The sequence below is a fragment of the Grammomys surdaster genome, unplaced genomic scaffold (genome assembly GCF_004785775.1).
Source record: "Grammomys surdaster isolate TR1022 unplaced genomic scaffold, NIH_TR_1.0 67, whole genome shotgun sequence".
Lineage (NCBI taxonomy): Eukaryota > Metazoa > Chordata > Mammalia > Rodentia > Muridae > Grammomys > Grammomys surdaster.
The window spans coordinates 20,263,525-20,269,027 of NW_021604569.1; the positions used below are offsets into that span (position 1 = coordinate 20,263,525).

Here is a 5,503-nt window from a genome sequence, read left to right on the forward strand (position 1 = left end):
TGCAGACTTGGAGTAAACAAGCCTTGTTTGGTCTTGGGGCGGTACTTCCTGGTGGCCTGATCTTGTGTCATGGGTCCTTGACCAATCACAGTGCGAGACGTGGTATGGGCTCATGGGCAGTCCTACACAGGGTATAAAGCTTCGCTCCTGGGCTGGCTCGGGGGCACACCTTCAAGCTTCATGTAACTAGCAACTCCTGAGTAAACTGCTGCTGGAAGGAACTGGTGTGCGAGTCTTTCTTCCCTGCTGGTCGGGGTGGTAGGCGCCGCACATTTGGTGGCCTGCACGGGGATTTCTTAGAATTCCCGGAGTTCCAGAACCAGTAGCAGTCAGGGCGATCGATCGGTAAGTGGCCGGTAAGTGGGGCCCTTCAATCTTTAAAGTCCTCGGAAGGAGGCTTCAATCTTTAAAGTCCTCGGAAGGAGGCTTCAATCTTTAAGGTCCTCGGAAGGAGGCTTCAATCTTTAAGGTCCTCGGACGGAGGCAAGCAAAAGTGAAAGTAAAAAGGCCAGTGGGATGTGTTCGTGCCGGGAGGAGTGGATCCGTGGATAGTTATTCTAGTAGTGGCGATCATGATTGCAGTATCCTTGGTGCTGTGTTTTTGCCTTAACTGTCACCAGCCAGGGCATGAGTGCCGCTGTTAACTACCTTAAACAGAAGGCTCTACAGCAGTTTGTCCAGGAAGTGGACCGCATCGCCCCTTGGTTCGTGGTATCGGGACAGCTTACCTTGGCCACCTGGGATAAACTGGGGAAGGACATAGAAAGGGAAGAGAGGGAGTGAAGGTGAAGAATTGGAAACATTTCCTGCCAAGTACAAAGGTGTGGAAGAGAAAGAACACGGCATAAGTATACAAAGATCAAAGAGGCCAAGGGTAGTGAGGCTAAAATAATACAGACTTCAAAGAGAGGGACGAATCTAAGGACTGTGGTAAAGCGGCGGAAAGGTTAGAAAGCAAAGCCATGGGTAGCTGTTGTAGCTCTCCAGATAAAGACACTGTCCTAGATAACCATAGGAACAAGTTTAAGGTTGTTAACGTTGATGATGATGGCAATGAGCTAGACTCTGGTTTCATGGAGCTCACAGACACAGAACTGATTTTGTACACCCCGAAGCAAGACTCGGTGAAATGGCACTACCTCTGCCTGCGACGGTATGGCTACGACTCAAATCTGTTTTCTTTTGAAAGTGGTCGATTGTGTCAAACTGGACAAGGAATTTTTGTTTTTAAGTGTGCCCGTGCAGAAGAATTATTTAACATGTTGCAAGAGATTATGCAAAATAATAGTATAAATGTGGTGGAAGAGCCAGTTGTAGAAAGGAATAGTCATCAGACAGAATTGGAAGTCCCTAGAACACCTCGAACACCTACGACTCCAGGGCTTGGTGCTCAGAACTTACCCAACGGGCATCCCTGCTACCCCTCGTTTGGAGATACTTCATCTCACCCCTCAAGCCGACACTCTCTTGTGGGAAGTGAACATAGGCAACTCAGTTATACACAGGTGGATTTGGAAAGGGGCAGTGACTCTGACAACCCTCAGACTCCAGAAACGACAACCACTCCCCTCCTACAAACCCCCACCCGGCGCACAGAGCTGTACACTGTCATAGACATTGAGAGAACTGTTGCTGTGTCCAACTTGCAGAAAGCACTGCCGAGAGACGACGGTACCTCTAGGAAGACCAGACACAACAGTACTGACCTGCCCATGTGAGCCCGGAAGCATTGCATTGTGAAGATTTTCAGGGTATAGGAGTGCTAGCTGTTGCCCTAGTGGGCGTCTGTGTTCTCTGCCTGTCTTGTATCTGTCATATGGTCAGGGCCCAGAGACATGAGAGGGCGCTGGTAGTGCGTGCCTTTCAGGCCATTGAGGGGGTGTGTATCTCCACAAGCATGGCTGGTAGCTTTGAAGTATTAGTTGCTCTCATTACCCCAAATTTTAGGTCTGGACAGCCCTTGCACCCCTGGAAGCCTATAGGTTTCATTGCACATGGGATGGGTGTCTATTCCATTTTTCTTGGGCTCAGCTCTTGCACCTGGTGGGCTTTGCCCATTGCACCCAGTAGAGTGAGTCCCATGGTTTGAGCCTGTCTGCCCTTGATCGTGAGATCCTACATGATGGAGCTTGCTTGATCGGGCAGTCACAGCTTGAAACTGCTTAAAAACAAAAAAGGGGGAACTGTGGAGAGCTGCTGCCACGCCTTAAAGATGGTGCCTGCTTGCCCTTGCAGACTTGGAGTAAACAAGCCTTGTTTGGTCTTGGGGCGGTACTTCCTGGTGGCCTGATCTTGTGTCATGGGTCCTTGACCAATCACAGTGCGAGACGTGGTATGGGCTCATGGGCAGTCCTACACAGGGTATAAAGCTTCGCTCCTGGGCTGGCTCGGGGGCACACCTTCAAGCTTCATGTAACTAGCAACTCCTGAGTAAACTGCTGCTGGAAGGAACTGGTGTGCGAGTCTTTCTTCCCTGCTGGTCGGGGTGGTAGGCGCCGCACAAATAAAGCCCCTTGATTGTCCTACATATGACAGGTTTGAAGCTGATAACCATACTGACAAGAGCTAGTGTATCACCTGAGGAGGGCAGAGAATGGATCATGATCTATCCCTATTAAAACACCAGCAAAAATCAGGGACAGGAATCAGGCTGTCTAATGCCTCAGAAAGCCACACATGGAAGTACTTGGTTCTGTCTTTTATAAACATCTCATTGAGGGCCAGCAGGGTGAGATGAATACTCCTGTCCTGGGAGCATAGCCCTCTCACAGTCTCTACCCTCAAGCATCATACTGAGATAGAGCTACCTCTGCACACTCCCCACGATAAGGCTCTTGCTGGTATTTTCTAATTGCATCAATTGTGTGGATAGAACCTGTCTTCTTCTTGCACATGTGACTAGCCATGCCCAGAAAATTAACTTCCTTCTGCTCATCAAGAACTACATCATCTATGTCTGGGGTATTTCAATCTTTCTTTAACTTAAACAAGGTTCCCTTTCTTAACATGCCCTAGGACATTATAATAAGCAACATATCTCTAACCTGTGGATCTATGAATGACTTTCATAATATAAAAATGTTAATCTTTGAATTCTTAAAACAACAAAATTGGCAGCTCAAATTCTATTATGATGTTTGTTTGCTTGCTTGTTTATTTCTTATAATGCCAGTTTTGCCATGGCCATGAAAGGGACATTATAACATGGTTCCTGCCCTTAGAATAGAGACAGTAAGATGTGGATAGCCAGGAGTGCTGACAATTGTTATCGACATAAGGCTTGTTTATTAATAATGTACATAGTTTTACTTCATGTTCCTCCTTCAAGGGATTTTCTTCCTTCCAAAGTTAATTACTCCATGATGATCAGAAACAGCATGGTCCCAGGAAACCAGAATGTGTTTAATGTTCCTCAGCCAAATGCTAAACACTGTGACCTTCAGGACATCTCTTAAGTCTGTTGCTAAGAACTCTGAAAACATGAGTTTAAGAATACATAAATAGAATTTCTCAACTATACAAAATATAAGGATGAAATATGAATTGTATGAGGGGCTTCACAGATTTGAAAGAATAGACACAGCTTCAATAATGAGACATTAAAAGGAAAGAACTAGTTAAAAAACAAGGCTCAGGCTCATGGTTCAAGTAATAAAAGAGTACCAGGAAGTGATGGAATAGTGATCTCAGGGTGGAATCTCTCCCAGATAAGCTTATTGTTTGTGTTTACAAAGGTAGGCAGATGTCTGAGTTTAAGGCAAGCCTGAGACATCAAGTTTAGGTCTAGTCGTAATAGTACATGCCTTTGAATTCCTAAGGAAATAGCCTATGCAAATAAAAACCTAGGCTTTGGTCTGCAAGAGATGAGCTATCCAGAGAGATTCTAGAATTTTTCCAGCAGGTTTTCTGACTTTGTTAGGAAAATCCAAAAGTTACCTAGGGAGCTATTCTAGCTCTTTTTGAATTTGTCTAACTGGTTTTCAGACTTTGGTTGGAAAACCCAAGAGCTATCTAAAGAACTATCTAGAGAGCCATCTTGAACAGAGGACAAAGATGTCACTTTGCACCCACCATTGACTCTGAGTTTTCTTCTATTTACCCCTTACTCAGGACCCTCTCCCAAGCCAAGGCTGGTCCTCAGCATTAAAACCAGCTGAAAAACTCTATCACAACAAAATCACTTGATTGTTCCCTGCAGTGGCATATCATGATTACCAACACTTGTACCCTGATACTTCTAACCTATCCTACCAAAAAAATGTTTAAAAATAGGGGGCAAATATGATTGTCTCATTGTAGTTTAAAGTTTAAATTGCAGCCACAAAGCAACTTTCAGCAACTGAATGGCTTTTTCTTTCCAATACTGAGAGAGAGGACAAAGAGAATGTTATATACAGTGGCGAAGTCTGGGCCACACAGGAAGATATGTGATTTTCAGTCAGGAGGCGTATTAAGAAAGTCAGTGATCACATAGATCAATTACTTGACTCTGGTCAACTTATGGACAATAAAATGTTTGAAGATGGTTTGTGTTTACAAACATTCACATCTCCTCGGGTTTCTGAGCATTCAGTATGTGATTATGGAGGGAAGGCTGTATCCATTTTGTATGAGTAGACAGCAGGTGGTCTTTAGACTGGAATGGAATCAAAGTAACATCCAAGGCATCAATGGGGATCTTACTTGCACAGGACTGGAATCCCTGGAATCAAAGGAAGGAAGACAAAAGGGTCAGGCATGGCTGGGATGGAGTGTACCAAGGCTAGCCTGGGCAATTTATTGAGATTGTGGGGAGAGAAAGAGCTGGGAGAGATAGAGAGATTGAGAGATAGAGAGATAGATAGATAGATAGATAGAGAGAGAGAGAGAGAGAGAGAGAGAGAGAGAGAGAGAGAGAGAGAGAATGAATAAGTAAAATAAAGATCTAGGCTACAGTTTGGGGCCCTGATTCTAATTCTCAGAACAACACAAAATTTACTCTAGATTGAAGTTCAAATTACACCAACCCACTATTCACAACAAGGAATATAGTCCAAGACCTCCAGTGATGATGGGAAAGTAGGAAAATGAGATACTGTTTCAGTTTGAACAGTTGCATCTATGATATGAATGTGGTACATCCTATGCCTCAACCTTGCTTACTCTAGGACATGTTCATTTTCAAAACCAACGTTTCTTTTTCTTTTCTGTTTTAAGCTGGAGCAGCCAGAAGTAGAGGAATGGCAATATCAATTAGTGATGTCACAGGGAGTGCTCCTGGATGTCTATGCTGGAAGCACCTATTCCCTCCTGGCCTTCTCTCCTTGTTTTGATATGTTACAGTGAAATATATGGTACAAATAAATAGTGTGTTGACCGGGCTGTGACTAAGTGAGAGAGAGGCTGTGTAGTATGTACAGAGCCCTGGATTCTGTCCCAGCACTGCACTAATGACCACTATTAGAGTCAAATAGAGAGTGCAGCCTGTATGCATGGTCAAAAGATGAGCGATCTCTCTTAAGGT

At 44.6% G+C, this 5,503-nt stretch overlaps 1 non-coding gene across 1 annotated transcript; it reads left to right on the forward strand.

Annotated features, from left to right (window-relative positions):
• The first annotated feature begins 3,942 nt into the window (after window positions 1–3,942).
• LOC114631057 lies at window positions 3,943–4,004 on the forward strand. Its single transcript, XR_003712898.1, has one exon. It is a non-coding gene; the product is annotated as a U7 small nuclear RNA (small nuclear RNA).
• Window positions 4,005–5,503: the final 1,499 nt, after the last annotated feature.